This window comes from Ranitomeya imitator, chromosome 6 (assembly GCF_032444005.1).
Source record: "Ranitomeya imitator isolate aRanImi1 chromosome 6, aRanImi1.pri, whole genome shotgun sequence".
Taxonomy (NCBI): Eukaryota; Metazoa; Chordata; class Amphibia; order Anura; family Dendrobatidae; genus Ranitomeya; species Ranitomeya imitator.
Window position 1 is genome coordinate 540,246,975 of NC_091287.1, and position 24,395 is coordinate 540,271,369.

General features: G+C 43.5%; 1 long non-coding RNA gene across 3 annotated transcripts in view; it reads left to right on the plus strand.

Annotated features, from left to right (window-relative positions):
* The window catches only part of LOC138641521 (uncharacterized), a 226,389-nt gene that overhangs the window by 133,568 nt on the left and 68,426 nt on the right, over window positions 1-24,395 (plus strand). The window contains exon 1 of one of the 3 annotated variants that reach the window (XR_011313900.1): window positions 7,996-8,097. The exons of the other annotated variants lie outside the window; for them this stretch is intronic. This is a non-coding gene — a long non-coding RNA (uncharacterized lncRNA). Of the gene's footprint in view, window positions 1-7,995; window positions 8,098-24,395 lie in introns of those variants that run through there. 3 annotated transcript variants of the gene reach the window in all.

A 24,395-nucleotide genomic window follows, 5' to 3' on the forward strand; every position in this document is an offset into this window, starting at 1 on the left:
GCGGTTCCGTAACATTCTGTACTGTTCGCTAGGCACTTGCCAGGTTCCCACGCCTGACAGGGACCCCTGTGTCTTCTCCCTGCAACACCCCCTGCCCCGGGATGTTGCCTGAATCCAACCCAGTCAGCTTCTGACTAACTTCCTCCCCAACCCCTAGTTTTACCAGTGTGAGGAGTGGCCCAATAAATAAAGCCTTTTGCTCCCCCTAGTGGCCGGAGTGTGAAGTGTAAAGTGTTCTGGTGATACCTGGTCAGGAGAACTCCTTCAGTGCCATCAGACGTACAATCACTCCCCTTAGTGGCAGAGCGTCATACTGCAACGACCAGATCTCTGGGGCGCTGCACTTTCTTTTGCAAAGTCTTCTTCTGTCAATAGATTGATGCCATATTCAGTCTGCAGTGATGGAGGAGAGACATCAGGACCAGAAGCTTTGGGCGCACAGGCTCTGACCAGTCTGGCAGCATGAATGTGTCTGTTGTCTAGCTGGAGTAATCCACTCCCTGCTTCCGTCAATTGGGCAGCACCACACCTTACAAAGAGTCACAGCTTATAGAATCATAGAATGGTAGAGTTGGAAGGGACATCCTGGGTCATCTGATCCAACCCCCCGCTCAAAGCAGGATTCGCTAAATCATCCCAGGCAGATGTCTGTCCAGCCTCTGTTTGAAGACTTCCATGGAAGGAGAACTCACCACCTCTCGTGGTAGCCTGTTCCACTCATTGATCACCCTCACCATCAAAAAGTTTTTTCTAATATCTAATCTGTGTCTCCTCCCATTCAGTTTCATCCCATTGCTTCTAGTCTTTCCTTGTGCAAATGAAAGATGATCCTTCTACAAGGTGACAGCCCTTGAGATATTTGTAGACAGCTATTAAGTCTCTTCTCAGTCTTCTTTTTTGCAAGCTAAACATTCCCAAATCCTTTAAACGTTCCTCATAGGACTTGGTTTGCAGACCTGTCACCATTCTGGTCGCTCTTCTCTGAACTTGCTCGAGTTTGTTGATGCCAAAGACAGTTTTTCATCTGGTTTGCAGCTGTTTCTTAGCTCTTGTTTTCTTTCAGTTTCTTGTCCTCCTGACCTCAACCCATTTACTGTGTATTCTTCTGTCTTCTGATGTTTCTACCTTGTCTATCCTTCTGGTTCTGACCTGGTCACCATAACACTCCTGCCAGCCTGCACCAGCAGTCTTCTCTGTGGCCCCAACCCAAGGGCTTCTGTGTAAGTCCAGATCTCTGTATAGGGAGTGGTTGAAAGGTGAAGGCCAGGAAAATCCTTATAGAATGTGACTTTATGCCTCGTCCCAACCTTGTTTCTCCCTGCTTCATCAGGGGGCATAAAACAAAGAGGGTGAAATCAGTATGAGTCAGTGCGTATATAGCAGAAATATATATATATATATATATATATATATATATATATATATATAAATTCAAATGGCATAGTTGACTAGACTATTACATATCACAGTTCTATAAAATTCTATAGGGTAAATGTATACATTTTTTAATTAAATTCTATTGGTGACAGATGACACCATTTAATAGATATGTCATAATTAGAGATGAGTGAGTCACTTCCAGACAAATCGAATTTGCCTTGAATTTCACCCAAAAATTTGGATTAATTTGAATTTTAAATTTTATCTGATTCGATTTGCCCAAATTCGGTAAAATGGTGGCCAGATGGCAGTCATGTTCTTAGAATCAAAAGAGCTCCTGTTGCTTTGCCTCATCCATTCTTTTCATCTTCTTTGGTCCGGTAATAAATGTAGCATTTGCTGGACCATCTTCTGTGTCTTCTGGCACCCAGTGTCTTTGTTGTCTTCTGTGCTGCCATGGCTATGACATACACCATGCAATGGCATGATGGGCGTTAATAAGTCATATCATTGTGGACTAGGGTTGGGCGAAACGGGTCGGCCATTTTCAGAAGTCGCCGACTTTTGGCAAAGTCGGGTTTCATGAAACCCGACCCCTGTGTGGGGTCGGCCATGAGGTCGGCGATCTTCTGAATCTGGTATCGGAATTCCGATACCGAGTTCCGATATGTTTGCAATATCGGAAATCTGTATCGGAATCCATATTTAAGTGTAAAATAAAGAATTAAAATAAAAAATATTGCTATACTTACCCTCTGACGCGCCCTGGTAATAACCGGCAGCCTTCCTTCCTTAGAATCAGCGCGTGAAGGACCTTAGATGACGTCGCGGCTTGTGATTGGTCGCGCGACCGCCCATGTGACCATTCACGCGACCAATCACAAGCCGCGACGTCACCAAAGGTTCTTCAAGCGCTGATTCTTAGGAAGGAAGGCTGCCGGAAAGAAGCAGGGCGCGTCCGAGGGTGAGTATATACCTAATAGGAATATACTCACCCTCGGACGCGCCCTGCTTCTTTCCGGCAGCCTTCCTTCCTAAGAATCAGCGCTTGAAGGACCTTCGGTGACATCGCGGGTTGTGATTGGTCGCGTGAGCGGTCACATGGGAGGTCGTGCGACCAATCACAAGCCGCGACGTCATCTAAGGTCCTTCACACGCTGAATCTAAGGAAGGAAGGCTGCCGGTTAGTACCAGGACGCGTCAGAGGGTAAGTATAGCAATATTTTTTATTTTAATTCTTTATTTTACACTTAAATATGGATCCCAGGGCCTGAAAGAGAGTTTCCTCTCCTTCAGACCCTGGGAACGATAGTATCCCATTGCACTGCATTGGGTTTCGTGTTTCGGCCGACCCCGACCCCGACTTTTCTATAGGATCGGCCGATTTCACTCAACTCGACTTTTGAGAAAGTCGGGTTTCGTGAAACCCGACCCGATCCTATAAAAGTAAAAGTCGCTCAACCCTATTGTGGACTAGTCGATGCAAGAGATGTCAGAGAAATTGGAAGACCCTGAAGATGGCCCAGTGAAGACTGCATCACTGATGGTTGACCAGACTGTAAAAGATGAACAATAGTCAGATGAGTACAATTTTTTTCAATTCTTTCTGCATCCCCTCATCATTAGCCTTGAGCTAAGTGGAGGCCAAGTGCACAGTGAAAAAAACGGCCTTACCTGAGCACTTTCACAGTCAGAGATAAAAAATTGTGTAATTGTTTCTGAAAATATAATTATAATAAAAAAATAAAATAAAAATGAAGTAGAATGATCAGATCAGCAGAAACATTCTTTGTATCTCAAGGCTCGATTACCGCACATGATGATCTCCTTGGGAATGAAGGAGCACTGTGCACGTGCCGATTAATTATTCCATGTTTAGGGAACCATCATTGGTTATTAAAATGTGGCAGATCTGAAGCTTAATTAGAATAAATTAGATATTCATTTCATGAGAATTACAGGATAACATTCGCTTCATGTTACTGACTTTCTTTCCGAAAGCTTTGAAGAAGTGAACTTCTTTTATCTAATAAGAATAATTCTCCAGTCACCTCTCAAGGGCTGGCAGATCTGTGATTAAATATAATCAGAGAATATTAGGACAGATTATTCCCATAATGACCAATTATGTCCTGTGCTTGGCATGGACTGAGGGGATGTAGACTTTGAAGTCGAAATGGCCCAATTCTTAAATTTAGGTGCATTTTATCGACCATCATTCATTATCCAAACCAGGACTAAATTCTCACATTCTATCTATGCCCGCACCATGAGCCTGTTAAAGAGCTCCACAGCCTTAATGTGCTGCTGTAAAGCCTCCAAATTTGGAGATTTTTTCTCTTAGAAGTGGTACCACTTCAGGTATGAAGCTCAATGAGGCATTTCGAAATCTGAGACATTTCATAAAAGCCTGTAGACTAATTCTGCACAGCTGAAAGGTTACATGGAGCCACTTGGATGAACCCTAGGACTGCGATGTTTTACGGAGTGGGGGAAGCAGAGGATTTACAATTTAAGGAAGCCTTTCAAACATCCTTTAAAGTCAGGTCTAGGAGGGAAGAAGGTTTTGGCATGCTCATATCTTTAATCAGAGGGGGTGCCATAGTGTCTTATTTCTCTTCCATCCTTGTACCTTGCAGATTTGACAGCTGCTTCGAGTCCACAGCTAGGTTAATGCAGTGATCCACATTTGGTGATACTCACCATGGATGATCATTATGTGTCATTGCCATCTTCTCCTGGATGTTCATTGACGCTACTGTACAAAAGGGGAAATCTCCTGGAGTCCTGGAAGAGTTTGTAAATCTCCAGGGCACTGGAAAAGCGGCTGAAATCTCATCTAAAGCAAGATGTCCAGTAATCTTCCTATCAGCCGCATCCTGAATGTCCAGACACACATTCAACAGGCTGCAAATAAAGTTGTGAAAGCGGCATGATGCCTGAAAATGCTAAGTGGAAGGGACTTCTATAAAAATGGGATGCAGATGCCCCACACCGCCTCCTCTAAAAGTAAGCAAGTGTGCATGTCACGATTCCCCTGACCGCTGTCACCAATGGGTAAGGATTCACACCGTGACCGTCACCCCTACGTCACGGATTGAGGTGACTTTAGGCCAACAGACGGCTATCACATGTGCAGGGGGGCTTATCTTAGTTATCCCTCCACTCCACGATGTGATGAGAAAACACACACAAGGCTATTGACCTCTTAGTTTACAGCAGGGGCTTATTCTAGGTATCCCACTGCTTTCAATATACCACAAACTGCAGGGATTTATGTATATCCCGCTTACAGTTCCACTTAACACTTGCAGCTCTCTGGCGCCCCCTTACTCTCAGGTCAGATTAGGTACTGCACCTAGGGTAATTAGTCGCCAGAAAGGCTGCCTGCTATGTACTGGCTATTGGGCACGCTGCAGCGACGCGATAAACTACTCCCACTCAGGCAGGAACAATAATTAGCAACGCCGCAGTCGCTTCAGCATAACCCAAAAGTCTGCACAGCATCACTGCCACCAGCTTCGATTAAACGGGTCCGAAGCTAACCCAACACAGTAGCGTAATTCTCTTCCAGAGACAGGGTGCGTTTAGAGTATGGAGAATGAACTAACATATAATATTATATCCCATAAAAAATTAGGCAGTGCTTTATCAAAAATATTTTATAAAGATGTTATAAATGAGACAATTGCAAATATGTACAAGGGTAATTATAACATAAAGGGAAAAAATGAGAAAAAGCAACACTCACATGTTCAAAGCATGACAGGCAACCAGGCTAGGGCAGTTTTCCATACGTCCCAACTCATGGGATGTACTCAGCTCTTCCAGGAAAATAGGACAAGAAGCAAGCTGGGGATGTGTGCAGACAGTTATAGCTTAAGCCTGTAACATCCCAGAAAGTGGTTGGATCAACTCGTCCCTCCTACCTCTTCAGTTTACTGATTTTACCCTAACCTCTATCTAATTTCTATAATTCTGCTTTAAAACATCTCATAGTCCTAACCAACCCATCATTCATCTCGGATTAACGTGAGCATTCTAATGAGATCAAATATGTCCTATCTGGGATACATATTTACAGAGAAAACCCTACTTCTTTACCAGACTGAGTTAGAAGCCCGTGTTTCGGGGAATGGGTAGGTACACCGAGTGAGAATAAGAATATATATTTTCATATTTCTAGCTTAAATCGTTTGCCTAATATCTAACAAAAACTAAACAAAGAATCTTTCATGGATCCTCGAAGTTTCTACTTCACTTATAGCTGAACAAGAGCTTACACAGGAAATGCCGGTCGTAAATACTTTTGGCTCTCCTAACCCCCACACTCTCTGAGAAGGAAAGCCAGGAATTTGCAGTATCACACCAAGAAGGGGGCCTTAGCCCACGTAGGCTAGCAAGAGAACTACTTATGATATTTCATACCATATCGTGACAGTGCAATATAACCCCAGGAAATAATCCTCTGGCTCATCCATATGGGGCACAGGAACGCTCGGACAAGCAAGACTCTCCTGTGTATGGGGGAACTGGGATAGAGAGCTGTCAGCAGAAAGATTATTTGGCCTACAGCCATGTAATGTGTATGATGGAGATAATATTTTCTGCCAAGTTATTAAGATTGTGCCTTGATAACCTTTCCTACACCTCTTGGGAACATTTTCAGTAATGGAAGCAGAAGTGGACTGAATTTTTTGGCATTAAAATGGTGTCCAGGAATCCATGATCCATAAAGGTCACAGCTTCTTGGTTCACTGTAGGGCATAACAAAATGTAAAATGGCATTGATAATGCTCGTATTAAGCTAAATCGGGAGTAGTCATGGCTAACATGGAAGGTATGGCTCGGAAGCCCACACCACTCTCAGGACATGATGGATTTATTTGTGGCATCATTTAGAGCTTTTATAGTTGACATCTTCATAGAATCATATAATCATAGAATGTTAGAATTGGAAGACACCTCCAAGGTCGTCGTGTCCAACCCCCTGCTCAATGCAGGATTCACTAAACCATCTAAGACAGGTGTCTGTCCAGCTTCTGCTTGGAGACTTCCTTTGAAGAACTCATCATCTCTCGTGGCAGCCTGTTCCACTCATTGATCACCCTCACTGTCAAAAAGTTATTTCTAATATCTAATCTGTATCTTCTCCCTTTCAGTTTCATTCCATTGCTTCTCGTGTTTCCATGTGCAAGTAACAATAATGATGATCCCTCTACACTGTGACATCCCTTCAGATACTTGAAGACAGTTATTATCTTCCCTTAGCCTTCTTTTCTACAAGCTAAACATTTCAAGATTTTTTAACCGTTCATAGTAGGACATACTTTGCAGTTCGCTCACCATCCTGGTAGCTCTTCTCTGAACTTGCTGCAGTTTTTCAATGTCTTTTTTAAAATGTGCTGCCCATAACTGTGCACAGTATTCCAGATTAGGTCTCACCAAGGAGGAGTAGAGGGAGATAATTACTTCAGGTGATCTAGACTCTATGCATCCTAGAACGGTTTGCCTTTTTGCTGCTGCATCACATTGTTGACTCATGTGCAGTCTGTGATCTATTAGTATACCCAAGTCTTTTTCACATGAGCTGTTGCTTGGTTCTATTCCTCCCATTCTATAGATGTACCTTTCGGTTTTCTTCCCTAGGTGTAAAATCTTGCATTTTTCCCTGTTAAATACCATTCTATTAGTTGCTGCCCATTGTTCAAGCTTATCTAGATCCTTATGAATCCTTCCTCTCTTTTCTAGTGTTAGCTATCTCTCCTAGCTTTGCGTAATCTGCAAATTTAATTAGCTTACCTTCAGTTCCCTTGTCTAGATAATTTCTAAAAATGTTGAATAAACACTGTTGCCAGGACAGAGAATTGTGGTGCCCCACTTGAAACACTCTTCCAATTGAATGTGCAACCATATATCATCACGCTTTGAGTGCGATCACCGAGCCAGTTATAACTCCACCTAACCGTAGCTGATCATGCTTGGTAATTTTTTCAATAAGGATAGTATGAGATACTTTATCAAATGCTTTGCTGAAGTCAAGATACACCACCACCGAGCTGCCGCCTCACCACCACCGGAGCTGCTGCACCCTGACCTTCTGTCTCTTCTCTATTATCCTGTAGAATGTTAGTCCGCACAGGGTCCTCTCCCCTCTGTACCAGTCTGTCATTGTAAATTTGTTTACTGTAAACAATATCTATAACTTTGTATAATTTGTTAACTATAAACGATATCTATAACTTTGTATGTAACCCCTTCATGAAATTAATGGTGCTATATAAATAAATAATAATAATATATCTAACGCATTTCCCTGGCCCACCCAGTCAGTGATTCCATCATAGAAGGAAATTAGATCAGTCTGGCATGACTTGTTTGCTACAAACCCATGCTGGATCTGGTTAATTACTGTATTAGACAAGTACTTGCATAAATGCTGTGTAATAATTTATTCAAAGATCTTTGGTGGTATAGAAGTAAGGCTCACTGACCTGCAATTTCCTGGTTTCATCTTCTTTGCTTTTTTGAAGATCTTTTGGGACTTCTCCTGTTTACCAGGATTTTTCAAAGTTTCTTGCTAATGGTTCTCCAATTTCCTCTGCTAACTGTTTCAGTGCCCAAGGATGTAACTCATCTGGACCAGCAGATTTAAATTCATTAAAATCAGCCAAGTGTTCCCTCACCGTCTGGGATTCACTCAAGCAACTGCATGAGGTAGGAGCGACTTTACCTTTGCACAGCAACCTACAATCCCACGTAGTGCAGATCCTACTGGAAGGAGTGCAATAAATGGCACTAAAATTTCTATAGCAGTAGTAATCACACATTCCTGTATATCACTGTTCTGAGGTCACTTTATACATGGGGAGGGTATTAGACCCCTGCATTGTTGTATTTAAGCAATGTATGGCATTACTAATTGAGAACTGTACAGTGGCATTATTTGAGCACTGAATTAAAGTATTGAGCATTGTATGGCAACATTCTGCAGACAAATTACAAAGGTATTTAAGCATTCATTACACATTAGAATAATTTGAGCACTGTACAGTGAATTTTGAGTAGAGTACGGTAATATTATTTAAACACTGTATGGTGATATTTGAGCACTTTAAGGTCGTATTATTTGAACACTAGTGGTATTTGAGAACTTCATGGCAGTACTATTTAGTACTGTATGGCAGTATTATTTGGACATTGTATGGCAGCATTATTTAAGCACAATATAGTCATATTTGAACATTATATGGCAATATGTAGTTGAGCATTGTATGGCAGTACTCTTTGAGCTCAGTATAGCCATATTTGAGCATTTCGTGGCAGTATTTAAGCACAATATAAATATATATAAGAATTTTATGGTTGTATTATTTGAGCACTACATAGAGGTATTTGAGCACTGTATGGCAGTATTTATTTCAGCATTGTATGGCAGTACTATTTGAGCACAGTGTAGTCGTATTTGGACACTGTGTGGCAGTATTATTTAAGCACTATATAAATGTATTTTATCACTTTATGGTTGCTTCATTTGAGCACTGTTGGCAGAATTGTTTGAGCACTGTATAGCAGTATTATTTGGACATTGTATGGCAGTATTATTTGAGCACTGTATGACAGTAAGGCTGGGTTCCCATTGCGTTATGGGACCGCGTTTAACGGACAGCGTTGCACGGCGAAATTAACGCCGTGCAACGCGTCCGTTAACGCGCCCATTGAAGGCAATGGGAACGCGCTTCACTAGCGCGTGCCATGTTCGGCACGCGCTAGCGACGCGCCGGTGATTCCTGGCGCGCCGAGGACGCTGCTTGCAGCGTCCGAGGCGCGCCCGCGGTCCGTTCCCCGCTCTCGCAGATCGGGGATCTGCGAGAGCGGGGACGTTACCGCGACCCCGACCGCAGCCCCAAAGAAAACATTGCGTTAGCGCAATCCGCTAGCGCTAGCGCTAAACGGATTGCACTAACGCAATGTGACCCTAGCCTAATATTTGGGGACTCTAGGCCATATTATTTGAGTACTGTAGGGCAGCATTATTTGGACATTGTATGGCAGTATTAACTGACTACAGTATAGTCGTCTTTGAGCACTGTTGGCAGTATTGTTTGAACACTGTATAGCAGTATTATTTGGACATTGTATCACAGTATTATTTGAGCACTGTATGGCAGTAATGTTTGGGGACTCTAAGCCATATTATTTGAGTACTGTAGGGCAGCATTATTTGGACATTGTATGTCAGTATTAACTGAGTACAGTATAGTTGTATTTGAGCACTGTTGGCAGTATTGTTTGAACACTGTATAGCAGTATTATTTGGACATTGTATGGCAGTATTATTTGAGCACTATATGGCAGTAATGTTTGGGGACTCTAGGCCATATTATTTGAGTACTGTAGGGCAGCATTATTTGGACATTGTATGGCAGTATTAACTGAGTACAGTATAGTTGTATTTGAGCACTGTTGGCAGTATTGTTTGAACACTGTATAGCAGTATTATTTGGACATTGTATGGCAGTATTATTTGAGCACTGTATGGCAGTAATGTTTGGGGACTCTAGGCCATATTATTTGAGTACTGTAGGGCAGCATTATTTGGACATTGTATGGCAGTATTAACTGAGTACAGTATAGTCGTATTTGAGCACTTTTTGGCAGTATTACTTGAGCACAGTATAGTTATATTTGAGCACTGTGTGGCAGTATTATGTAACCACTATACTTTGTATGTTATTATTTTTATTTAGGTTTCTAGATTTGTCCACACAAAGGTACTAATAATTGACCCACCCCCCAAAAAAATAACCTGTTAAGACATCTTCATAAAGCAAGGCCTGATTGGAGGCTGAATAAAGTTACTATCCCCAGGCCCCAGTATATTTTGTGAGTCAGATTACTCTCTGTGCTATTACACTTCTTTAGGACAGTGTATGATAAAATGCCGTAATATAAGATGTAGAAAGAAATCCTCCTTTACCCCAGTGCTTAAAGCGGAGCGTGACTTGTCACATTTATTCTTCCATAGCCGGGGAAGGGTAAGAAAACCTTTGTGACCCTCCAATTACAAAGACGCTTGGTCACCAGTATTGCGGTCGTCAGTCACAATTACATGGAGAGACGGTAATACACATTTTCTACTTAATTCTTGGTTGAAGTCGCGGTATAGCTTTGTGCTGTCCTGAATGCCCTGGTTGCCCTCCACTTCATGCAGAGGGGCTGACGGCGGGAGAACGGATGCAGTAAAACGAAATAAATATCCTAAATAAACCCTGCTTCTCAGATCTGGTGTCTGACATTAGTTTATGGTCTGAGGACGGAGTTTAGTTAAGGATCTGGTCGTCTGGGGTCTGGATTCATTTTGGGTTTTATCTGCGGTATAAAGGATTTAAGTGTAAAGAATCCAAATTTATTTAGGGAGTCAGCTCTGGATTAATTTGGGGATCTAGTCTGGGGTCTGGATTGAGGATTTATTTTAGGGTCTGGCTTGGGGTCAAAATTAATTCTGGGGTCTAAATTTGTTTAAGGCAATAAAAATTGAATTTTGAATATACTTACAGAATCTGTCATTGGCAAAATACATTAAAAAAAGTAAATTTTCTAAATAAATGTTGGGGTGCGACTGATTGAGTGGTCTTGATTTGGAGCCATGTGTAAGGTACAGATTAATATTGGATTTGATCGGGAGCCTGAATTTATTTTAGGATTTGAATTTTGTTCTGGTCTAATTTGGGGGTCTGATCTGAGTCTAATTTTAATTTGGGATCTTGATTAATTTTGAGTCCTCGGTTCTGAATTTATTCGGGGATGTGGTCTTTGGTTTGGATTTACTTTGGGGTCTCATCTGAGGTTTCATTTTAAGTTTGGGTCTCTTATGAATCTAATATTATTGGGGTCTGGCTTGTGCTCTGAAATAACCCTAGGGCTTGGTTTGTGGTTTATTTAGGCAAGATTAATTTTGCGTCTGGTTTGGAGTCTTATTTTATTTTCGTGTTCGGTCAGTTATCTGAATTATTTCTGGAGTGTTGTCTGTGGTCTAAATATTTTTTTTAGAGAGGTCAAGGTTTTTCTTTTATTCTTACCTCTTCCCTGAATTCTGTTGTTTATATTTTTCCTTAATTCTGACATACGGTACCAGAGATAAGGGCCTTTGTATTTAGTGCAAATGTTTATAGTTTTTGCTATATGGGTGTGTCTTATAGGATCCCCTGGGGGACGTCTCTAGACTGCTCTGCATATTTAACCTGTTGGCCACACTCCCTTAGTAAAAATCATAACAGTTACCACTAAATAAAAAAGCCCGTATCTCTGGAACCCTATGGTCAATTTTAAAAAAAAAGCGCAGCAGGAGTAAAATAGGAGCAAAAATAGGTCACTTTTCACCTGGTAACAGGTTCCCTTAAAGAATGTAAGGATTGAATGTATTTAGGGGACATGTCATTGTCAGAATAGTTACAAAAAATGAAATACTTTTTCTAAATAAATTTGAGGGTCTGAATTTACCATATTTTTCAGACTATAAGACGCACGCCGGACCATAAGACGCTCCCCAAATTTTCAGGCAAAAAATTTGGAAAAAAATTAATGCGTCAAATGAGAGTCCGTCTTACAGTCCGAATTCAGCTTACTGGGAGGTAGGGTGTGATCGGGAGCGCTGTTGGAGCAGGATCACAGGAGTTGTTCGGTGGTCTGGCGATGATCTGACTCATCCCAGGCTTGTACGTCAAGTTCGGTGTTGCAGGGGTTCCACTGACATTTTGTGAAAGCCCTCACACATCCATCCCAGAATTGTGAGCGGTAGTTTTGGAGATGCTCAGTGGTGCAGGGGCTCTGCCAACATTTTGTGAACGCCCGGAGCCCCCACACATCCATCCCAGGCTGGTGCACAGCAGCTTCGGAGATGCTCAGCGGTGTGGGTGCTCCGCCGACATTTTGTGAAAGCCCGGAGCCCCTGCGCTCCTGATATCTCATTCTGCACATGTGCCGTCTCCGGCGGCCATTTTCCTGGAGACCACCGCATTGCAGTAATGGAAGTGTGGGGGCTCCGGGATTTCACAAAATGTCGGCGGAGCCCACCACCACTGAGCAAAATTAAAATGAAAAAACGTTTCTGCGCTATATAGTGTGAACATGTGCAGGAAGTAGTCCCATGCTAATCCCCATCAATTGTGCAAATGCCTGCTTGATAAATAGAATTGTTTGTCACTCATAGAAAATTGCAGTAAAAAAAGAATATAATCAAAACAACAAGCACATAGATTAATTATCCAACAACCGCAGTTGATAAAGTGAATTCCACGGTTGGCAGCACAGTTTGTTATTTACTACGTTGGAGTTGTCCATATAATAATTTTTGTTGATTTTAGTTTAACCCTTTATAGAGACAATACTTTATTAGTTATCAGACACAGCTGGCAGACACAGTTCAATAGTCTTCCACAGTTTTGATCTTCGTGTTGCCTGAGCCACAAGACAACAAATTAAAGAAGCATTTAATCTTGTGTCAGTTCTATGCAGCCCGGAGTGTAATAGTTATGTGTCAGTGGCTTCACATTGATGCTTGCAAATAATGAAGCATGGTGTTAAACTTGTAACACAAATAGGTATCCTTGTGGTAAATACCTTGCATCCACATTTCCACTGGTATAGGGAGGATATGTGCACGAGTTGGTGGAAAGAAGTCTCAAAAGTTCGTTGTAGCACACCTCAAAGCAGGGAGTCCCGGCCGGTGACTCCCCCGATGCGGTTCATGCCACTAAGACCAACAACTTTTTATTGCATGGTGTATGATGTTTAACTATATGTGGTTGTTGTTTTGATTATATCCTTTCTTTTACTGCAATTTGCAGAAAAAAAAATATATATACAGTATATATATATATATATATATATATATATATATATATATAAGTCCAATGAAGATAAAGAGAGGCAGCACTCACCGATCCTTCCAAGACAGGTATCTTTATTGATTCATGTTAAAAATCTTCACGGCCGGGTTACAGTTGTAAAGAGTGTGGCAGGCCTGACGACGGCCGTTTTGCGCCCTCCTGGTGCTTCTACGGGTCTACTGTGGTGCGGTCTACTGTGTTTCTTAGAGACTGATGTATGTGTTCCCCATCCTGGTGTATATCTTCCCCATCCTGGTATAAATTTTCCCCATTCTGGGCCTATCTTGGTATATATGTTCCCCATCCTGGTATATATGTCCATTATCCTGGGCCCCATTATGATATATATGTCCCCCATCCTGGGTCACTTCCTGATATATATATCCTCTATCCTAGTATATGCCCCCCCATTTTGCTGCTGTTCTTTAATGCATAGAAAAAAAATAAACCATTATACTCGCCTTCCCTTTGATCCCCCGCCAGGCAACGTCCTCTTCTGAAGACGGCAGCTGACTTCAACATGCAAGAAATGGGAGAGCATGACATCACAGCCATCCACTCTCAGTCACTTGCTGGCCTCTGATTGGTCGACAGCGTGTAATGCAGAGCTCGGATCCCTGGGCTGCAATACACTTCAGCTGAATGTGCGTCTGAGGATGCACATCTAGTTGAAGTTTTCTCTGGCATCGACTGGCCACTCACACGCTCTACCTTGTTCGCCGTAGTGACCTTTGTTACCGCAACCGTTATGCCCTGGGTGGAATGATGTTGTCATGGTTAGAGTTGTGATTTTTCTTACTGCGTCTCAAATTCCCTTACAAACTACACAACACATTGAGCTGATGGTTTCGGGGTTGCAGGACATTTAAGGTTTTGCTTTGGAAAAAATAAAGCACAAGTTCTGTGTAGTTGGAGGGTGGTGCTTTAGAATAAACCCCTCTGGTGGGCTCAAGGAACCCCAGTTTAACATTGGCGTTCAAAGTATCAGAATCCCGAAATTGTTGTCAAAAGAATTTAGAAAACAAAAAAAATTCCAAATATTCTCTGAAGATGATTAGAAGATTTTGCTATGGAATCAACTATAGGAAACAATGACGTTCGCTTTGGATTACACTCCGGCTTTAATAAATCCTCCTGCTCCTCATTGTTGTGAGACCATAATAAAAAAAAACAGATCCCAACTTTCATATTTATACTTTCCGAAAGCAAAAAAAATAAGCAAAAATAGTTGACCGTGAACTTCATGATTAATCGGTCGGAGGAGCATGGTGATATTTTGTGAAAGGCAAATGTCATCTCATTTATCTCCACGTTATTCAAGGTTGAACATAATGTAATAAAATGCCTGAAATGCTCTGACATGGAACTTTGGATCTGGGTCACAGACAGCAAACTTTCTGCTCCATAGATAAAGCAAACAATTGAAAGAGAAGTATCACCTTATGTTTTTAATAATCAAAAATATTTCCTATAACATGTTCAGCTGTTCTACTAATTTATATAGGCGAGCGTAGTTAGCATGCTCAGTGCCATGTGCTGAGATCACTGCGCAGGGAGGTGAGAGGAGGAGGAAACAGTCCTCGTCACCTATTGTTACGGGTGTGATCCTGTGTTAACTGTCTCCAGCTTTATAATGGAGGTTTTACCTTTTCTTACCACCTCACCTCACCTTCTCAGGATACATAATCTACCCCCTTAAGACTCCGCCCAGGCTCCACTTCCACAGTCCCACAGTCCACTTTTGGAAAAACTCTACTTCTGCAGCACGTCCTCACCAGACGGTTCTCATCACCCGATCACATACATTGCCAGCAGCTTTGATTTGGCCAAAAGTGCCTCCATTACTAACCCTGTAAGTTTAATTTAAAAAACAGACACATAGAGTAAAGACCTTTAATTGAAATAAACATTTGCAGACCATCTTTTACCCATTAGTAATGTGGAGATAAAAATGGGATCACATAACAAAAAATTGGCATGTGCATATGTATTCACGCATTTTGCTAGGAAGCCCCTAAAAAATTCTGGTGTGAGCAATCACCTTCATAAGTCACATAGAAGGAAATCCCTCTGTGTGCAATCTACGAGTCACATGTCTGTCAGTATACACTTTAACTTTTCTGAAAGGCCACAGAGACTGCAACACCATTAACAAGAGGCACCACTAACCAAAAAACACCATTAAGACCAAGGAGATCTCCAAGCAAGTCAGGGGAAATATTGTTGAGAAGTTCAAGTCAGAGTTGGGTTAAAAAAAAAAATCTCAACCTCTGATGATCCCCTGGAGCACCATCAAATGGAAAGAACATGGCACCACAAAAAATGTGAACTTTTTGGCCACCAAGGTTAATGCTTTGTATGGTGCCAAACCAACACAGCACATCATTTCAAGAACACAATCCCACCCACAGTGAAACATGGTGGTGGCAGCATAATGCTGTGGGGATGTTTTTTGGCAGCAGGGACAAGGAAAATGGTCAGAGTTGAGGAGAAGATGGATGTGCGAAATAAAGGTATAATCATGAGGAAAAACCTCACCTTCCAACAAGACAATGACCCAAAGCATACTGCTAAAGTAACACTCAAATGGTTTAAAGGGAAAGGTGTGAATGTTTTGGAGTGGCCTAGTCAAAACTCAGACCTTAACCCAATTGAGACTATGTGTTCAATAGAGGAAACCATCCAACTTGAAGAAACTGGAGCATTTTTGCCTCAAAGAATGGGCAAAAATCCCAGTGGCAAGATGTGGAAAGCTGAGACTTATCCAAAGCAACTTGCAGCTGTAATTGCTACAAAAGGAGGCTCTACAAAGTACTGTCATTTGTGGAGGGGAATAGTTATGTGCAGTCAAGTTTTTAGTTATTATGTCCTATTTGTTGTTTGCTTCACAATTAAAAGAAAACCAAATGTTCACAGTAGTAGGCATGTTCTTTACATGAACTGATGAAAACCCTAAAAAGAAACATTGAAATTCCTGGTTGGGAGGTTGCAAAACACAAAAAAAATTCAAGGGGGTGAATAATTTCACAAGCCACTGTATACAGTATAAAGGTGCTTCTCACAAAATTAGAATATCAAAAAGTTAATTTCTTTCAGTTCTTCAATACAAAACGTGAAACTCATATATTATATAGAGTCATTGCACAGAGTGATCTATTTTAAGTGTTTATTTCTGTTAATGTTGATGATTATGGCTTACAGACAATAAAAATCCAAAAGTCATTATCTCAGTAAATTAGAATAATTAACAAAAAACACCTGCAAAGGCTTCCTAAGCTTTCAAAAAGTTTCCTTAGTCTGCTTCAGTAGGCTTCATAATCATGGGGAAGACTGCTGACTTGACAGATGTCCAGAAGGAAGTCATTGACACACTCCACAAGGAGGGTAAGCCACAAAAGGTCATTGCTAAAGAAGCTGGCTGTTCACAGAGTGCTGTATCCAAGCATATTAACGGAAGGTTGAGTGGAAGGAAAAAGTGTCATAGAAAAAGTTGCACAAGCAACTGGGATAACTACAGCCTTGAAAGGATTGTAAGAAAAGGCCAAAGATTTGGAGGAGATTCACAAGGAGTGGACTGCTGCTGGAGTCATTACTTCAAGAGCCACCACACACAGGCGAATCCATGACATGGGTTTTCAAGTGTCGCATTCCTTGTGTCGAGCCACTCATAACCAATAGACAACGCTATTATACCACTGCTGCCGCCTCCTCCGCCCTGTCATACCTGTCCTCGGCGTCCCGGCGCATCTCCTCTTCTGCAGTGTCTTCTTCTCAGTGCGCGCTTCCGCCCTCTGCTGGTTGTCGGGCACGCGCGCACGCCAGGATCAGCACTGCGCGTGCGCACTTCTAACCTTTCTTGCTGGCGCTTCTTCCCATCCTCTCTATCGTCTTGGAGGACCTTCACCCGGAAGTGCTGCGTCGCGCTGGTATGTAAACTGCTTCCGTCCGCCCCACTGTGCCTGATGATCATTTGTACTTTCATGTGCTCCCAGCCGCTCTTGGTCTCTGTGTGTTCGTTACTATCTGACCTTGGGTTTATCTTGTCTTTCCAGAACCCTGACAGTTTCTGTGTTTCGCCTTTGCCTCGCCAGGACCTGTGCCCCTGCAGCATCTCTTCTGACCATGTGTCTCGGCAGTTTCCCCATCAGTCTCCGTACCGCTGCAATATCACCATCAGCTCCCGTGCCTCTGCAATGCTTCGGCAGTGTCTGTGTTGCAGCAGTGTTCCCGCCATCCTTTCGTCCCTGTCGTGTCCATCGGCTCTGTGTCTCTGCGGTACTCGCCTATCCTGTGTTCCTACCCTCTCCGCTACTCCCTGGTCTTCTCCCGTCCCGGTCCTCCAGCTTCCGTGGCGATAGTCCCTCACGGGCCTCCCCCTAACTCTCCCTGTATAGGGGGCGGTCTATCTGGTCAGCTCGTCAGTGGGGGGTTCGTCGTCCTGGTCTAGAGGGTCCATTTTCTGTTTTTCACTCCTTGAACCGTCACAGTATCATCAGGCCATGGACCCCGCTGGTGTCTCTGCCACTCAAAAGGAGTTACTTTTTTTGCAGGAGAACCAGACTAGAATCATGTCCTTTCTTAAGAACATGGAGTCTCGTCTTGCGGTGTTACAGTCTACCGACCCTGGAAACGCCTCTCAGTTGGCGGCTCTTCAGCAAGAGTTAAGCCAACAATGGGATACTTAGTCCCTTATTTTGAATTATATGGCCTCTGTCAATATTCAGCTTCTGTCCCTTCAGACTGCAGTTTCTGCTCCTTTTCAGGCATCTGCTCCGCAGCTCTCAGCCCGTCTAGCCAGGCCACCCCGGTATGATGGGGCTCCTAAATTATGTCACGGGTTTCTCAATCAGTGTCAACTACACTTTGAATTATCCCCGCCACTGTACCCTACCGACCGAGCAAAGGTAGCTTTTGTGGTTTCCCATTTGGAGGGCGAGGCTTTGGCTTGGGAGTACCCCCTCTGGGAGCGAGATGATCCAGTGGTTTCTTAACTTGCTCTCTTTTTAGACACTTTTTGCAAGGTGTTCGATGAACCTGGTCGTCTGGTTTTGACTACTGAGTCCCCGTTCAACCTTAATCAGAGTACCCTTTCTGTAGCCCAATATGCCATCCTTTTCCGGATGCTGTCCTCTGATTTGGGTTGGAATAATGAGGCTTTGGTTGGAGCATTTTGGCAAGGTCTGTCTTCTCGTATTAAGGATGAGTTGGCAGGGCGGGATACTCCTTCTTCTTTGGATGACCTTATTTCTTTGGCGACACGCATTGACTTGCGCTTCCAGGAGTGTTCTCGTGAGGTTGTCAGAGAGAGGAGACCTTCTCGGTTATCCTCTGTTACACGAAGTACTTCTTTCTCCCAAACCACTTCAGCCTCTTCTTCCCCTGAGCCTATGCAGGTAGATCGCCACAAGCCTGCTGGACAACGCTGAAAGGAGAGACTCGCACAGGGCTTATGCTTCTATTGTGCCAGAGCGTCTCATCTTCTGCGTTCCTGTCCCCAGAAGCTGGGAAATGCCTCCGCCTAGGCCAGGTAAGAGAGACCTCCCTAGGTAGCCATGATTCCTCTCCACCTTTGATTTTGTCAGTTGTTTTACACATGGGTTCCAGTCGCTTTTCTCTTGAGGCTTATGTAGATTCAGGTGCGGCTGGGAATTTTGTTCAAATTGAGCTGGTCGAGAGGCTTGGGACTCCTGTCAGATCCTTGGAGGTTCCTAGGCAAATAGCTTCGGTCGATGGACAGCCTTTGCGGGAGGTCGTTACTTCCGTCACCAAGGAGATTGAGATTCAAATTGGAGCTCTACATCGAGAAAAGTTGGCTTTCTATGTTTTACCATCTTTATCCCATGCGTTTCTTTTAGGACTCCCCTGGCTAAGAAATCATGAACCTACTTTGAACTGGTGTACTGAAGACGTCCTATCCTGGGGACAGTTTTGTCAAAACAGATGCCTGCTTTCCGTCAAGCCTGCTACTTTCTCTCCCTCTTATCCTGAACTAGCGAATCTACCCGCGGCTTATCATTCTTTTTCGGACATTTTCAACAAAAAGGAGGCTGAGGTCTTACCTCCGCATCGCCTGTACGACTGTCCGATTGATCTTGTTTCCGGCTCTACTCCTTCTAGAGGTCGTATTTATCCTCTGTCACCCTCCGAAACTCAAGCCATGCCTGAATACGTTCAAGAGAATCTGGCCAGAGGCTTTATTCGAAAGTCCTCCTCACCTGCAGGAGCTGGTTTTATCTTTGTCAAGAAGAAGGACGGATCTCTTCGTCCCTGCATTGATTACCGTGGCCTCAATAACATCACCATAAAGAACAAATATCCACTTCCTCTCATCCCAGAACTCTTTGATCATCTGCATGGAGCACAAGTCTTCACTAAACTTGATCTCAGAGGAGCTTATAACTTGATCCGAATTCATTCGGGAGATGAATGGAAGACTGTGTTTAACACCAGAGACGGACATTATGAATATTTGGTGATGCCCTTCGGCTTATGCAATGCTCCAGCAGTTTTTCAAGAGTTGGTGAATGATGTTTTTTGAGACCTACTTTACACCTGTCTTGTGGTGTATTTGAACGACATCCTTGTGTTTTCTCCGGATCTGCTTTCTCATAGGAGACATGTGCGGCAAGTTCTTTTTCGTCTAAGGGAGAATTGTCTGTATGCAAAACTTGAGAAGTGTGCCTTCGAACAGTCATCCCTGCTGTTCTTGGGTTTCATCATTTCCGATTCTGGTCTGTGTATGGATCCGAATAAAGTTTCTGCCGTACTCAACTGGCCACATCCCTTTGGAGTTAAGGCGATTCAGCGTTTTCTAGGATTCGCAAATTACTATCGGCAGTTTATTCCTCACTTCTCCTCCTTGTCAGCTTCCATCTCCTCCTTGATAAAGAAGGGCGCCAATCCTCATCCTTGGCCAACAGAGGCTGAAATGGCTTTCCAGTCTCTCAAATAAGCATTTGCCTCCGCTCCTTTACTCCATCGCCCTGAAGCTAATAAACCCTTCTTCTAAGAGGTTGACGCCTCTGCTATCGGAGCCAGAGCTGTGCTTTCTCAAAAGTCCTCTACTGGTCGTCTTGGGCCTTGCGGTTTCTACTCCAAGAGTTTCTCGTCTTCAGAAAGAAACCATTCCATCAGTGACAGAGAACTTTTGGCCATCAAATTGGCATTGGAGGAGTGGAGGTATCTGTTGGAAGGAGCCTTACATTCCTTTGTCATCTTTACGGATCATAAGAATTTGGCATACATCCGTTCTGCGCACCGACTGAATCCACGACAGGCCAGGTGGGCCTTGGTCTTTGGCTGATTTGACTTTGAACTTCGCTTTCTGCCTGGAGAAAAGAACTTCAAAGCCGATGCTCTATCCAGGTCCTTCTTGTCGGTGGACGCTGAGGAGGAATCCATGCACATCATTGACCCCCCCAGAGTCATCACACTTGCTCCTGTCTCTATGACCTCTTTACCTCCGGGTAAGACTTTCATTTCTGAGAGGAACAGGAAACGTGTGTTGCTCTGGGGACATGCCTCCAAGCTAGCGGGCCATGTCGGTTTCAAGAAAATCCTTGATCTAATATCTCGCTACTACTGGTGGCTGACTCTTTTGAAGGATGTCCGAGCTTTTGTCGTCTCCTGTCCATCCTCTGCCAAGAACAAAGTACCCAGGCGGCTACCTTCCGGGCTTCTTCTTCCTCTTCCGGTGCCTACCGCTCCGTAGCAACATATTGCAATGGATTTCTTAACTGCTCTGCCTTGGTCCTGTGGTTGTACCGTCATCCTCATGGTTGTGGACCGTTTTTCTAAAATGGCACATTTCATTGCTCTCCCTGGTCTGCCTTCGGCGCCTGTGTTAGCGAAGATTTTTGTTCAACATATTTTTAGCATTCATGGTCTTCCTCAGCATATTGTTTCTGACCGTGGAGTTCAGTTCACCGCTCGATTCTGGAGATCTCTCTGTAAGTCATTGAACATCTCACTTGATTTCTCTTCGGCCTATCATCCACAGTCCAATGGCCAGGTGGAGCGTACCAATCAGATCCTGGTTACTTATCTCCGCAATTCTCCAACGCTCATCAGAATGACTGGTCTGGCTTACTACCATGGGCCGAGTTTTCTTATAAAAATCACACCAGCAAAGCTTCTACCAAATCTCCATTTTTTATCATCTATGGGCAACATCCTGGTCTTCCTCTACCGGTTCCTCCTGTCTCTACTGTGCCAGTGGCAGATCTTCTGTCTAGAGAATTCTCCAGGGTCTGGCAGGAGACCAAGTCTGCTCTCGAACTAGCTCAGCATAGGATGAAGAGACATGCAGATAAAAGGCATCTCGATTCTCCTGTATTCCATCCTGGGGACAAGATCTGGCTTTCTTCTAGATTTATTCACCTTAAAATCCCTTCTCATAAACTGGGTCCCCATTTCATTGGTCCTTTTGAGTCCTACAAACTTAAGTTACCTGCCTCTCTTCGTATCCCTAATTCCTTTCATGTATCTCACCTAAAGCCTGTGGTTTTTAATCAGTTTCATTCCTCGACTCTCTCTTCACCTTCGTGTGTTTCCGCAGACAATGTTTTTGAGGTTAAGGATATTTTGGCCATGAAAAAAATTAGATGTAGAACTTTGTTTTTTGTCGACTGGAAGGGTTTCGGTCCTGAGGAAAGATCCTGGGAGCCTCGAGAGAATATTCAGGATCCCCGAATTTTAGCTAAGTTTCTTTCTAGTCTAAAGAGGAGGGAGGAATGTAAAGATGGGGGTACTATTATACCACTGCTGCTGCCGCCTCCTCCGCCCTGTCATACTTACCTGTCCTCGGCGTCCCGGCGCATCTCCTCTTCTGCAGCGTCTTCTTCTCAGCGTGTGCTTTCACCCTCTGCTGGTCGTCGGCGCGCACGTGCACGCCAGGTTCAGCACTGCGCGTGTGCACTTCTAACCTTTCTTGCTGGCGCTTCTTCCCATCCTCTCTATCGTCTTGAAGGACCTTCACCCGGAAGTGCTGCGTCGCGCTGGTATGTAAACTGCTTCCGTCCGCCCCTCTGTGCCTGATGATCATTTGTACTTTCAAGTGCTCCCGGCCATGCTTGGTCTTTGTGTGTTCGTTACTCTCTGACCTTGGGTTTATCTCGTCTTTCCAGAACCCTGCCAGTTTCTGTGTTTTGCCTTTGCCTTGCCAGAACCTGTGCCCCCGCAGCATCTCTTCTGACCTTGTGTCTCTGCAGTTTACCCATCAGTCTCCGTACCGCTGCAATATCTCTGTCAGCTCCCATGCCTCTGCAGTGCTTCGGCAGTGTCTGTGTTGCAGCAGTGTTCCCGCCATCCTTTTGGCCCTGTCGTGTCCATCGGCTCTGTGTCTCTGCGGTACTCACCTATCCTGTGTTCCTACCCTCTCCGCTACTCCCTGGTTTTCTCCCATCCCGGTCCTCCAGCTTCCGTGGCGATAGTCCCTCACGGGCCTCCCCCTAACTCTCCCTGTATAGGGGGCGTACTATCTGGTCAGCTCGTCCGTGGGGGGTTCATCGTCGCGGTCTAAAGGGTTCACTTTCTGTTTTTCACTCCTTGAGCCATCACAAACGCCAGAAAGGACTTACCTAGGCAAAGGAGAAAAAGAACTGTATTGTTGCTCAGTGGTCCAAGGTGTTGTTTTCAGATGAAAGCAAATTTTGCATTTCATTTGGAAATCAAAGTCCCAGAGTCTGGAGGAAGAGTGGAGAGGCCACAATCCAAGCTGCTGGAGGTCTAGTGTGAAATTTCCACAATCAGTGATGGTTTGGGGAGCCATGCCATCTGCTGGTGTAGGTCCACAGTGTTTTATCAAGACCAAGGTCAGCGCAGCGTACTGTATATGTAGTACATATCTAGGGGATATACAATTTACAACCTGGAGCAGTGCTAGTGCGACCGTCCCGGCTGGAAACCACTGATGAATGAATGAGAAGCTGCCGCCGTATGGATTATGGCATGGGACTGAATGCTGGACAGGTATGGGTATATTGTTGGTTTGTTATTTCTTCTTTATTACATGAGATCAAGGGCGTCGCATGGATTAGCTGAATAATAAAGATGGCAAACTGTGTTTAGTGTTTTAATTAATGAAAAGACTTCTTCTGGCTGTGTCTTTTTTTAACCCATTAACCACTATAGGATTAATAATGGATAGGTGTCTTATTGACACCTCTCCATTACTAAGCCGGCTTGATGTCACCTTACAATACAAAGGTGACATCAACCCCACAACTATTACCCCATATGCCACCACTACAGGGCAGTTGGAAGAGGGAGGCTAAGTGCCAGAACTGGTGCATGTTACAGATGTGCCATTTCTAGGGTGGCTGTGAGCTGGTGTTTGTAGCTTGGGGGGGGGGGCAATTCCATGGTACTTTCCTAGGCTATGAATATCAGCCCGCAGCTGTCTGAATAGCATTTCTGGCTATTAATTATATGGGACCCCACGTTATTTTTTGAGGGCCTCCCTATTTTAATTGGCAGTAAAGGCTAAGTATACAGCTGCGGGCTGATATTCATAGCCTGGGAAGCTCCATGGGTTTTAACTCCTTCCTAGGCTATAAATATCAACCCCCAGTCGCTGGCTTTCCCTCTCTGGCACAGAAAAATGCGCAGGAGCCCACGCCATTTTGCTCCCCGAAAATAATCTTTTATGAAATACATACATGTCCCCTAATTTGCACGCACACTGTACTAATTGTATTGGTCGTGACACCTATATATCTAACTATTCTGCATGGATTTACTGTATGTAATCCATGTCTCATATCCTGTCGGCTCCTACATTGATTTTACAGAAGCCGACAAATTAATTAACGGTTAATCTTCCATCAATATCTCTATGCAATATAAAGATATACATAAAATGTATATGTCACTGATATATATATATATATATATATATATATATATATATATATATATATACACACACTGCTCAAAAAAATAAAGGGAACACTTAAACAACAGAATAATATTCCAAGTAAATCAAACTTCTGTGAAATCAAACTGTCCACTTAGGAAACAACACTGATTGACAATCAATGTCACATGCTGCTGTACAAATGGAATAGACAACAGATGGAAATTATTGGCAATTATTAAGACACCCTCAATAAAGGAGTGGTTCTG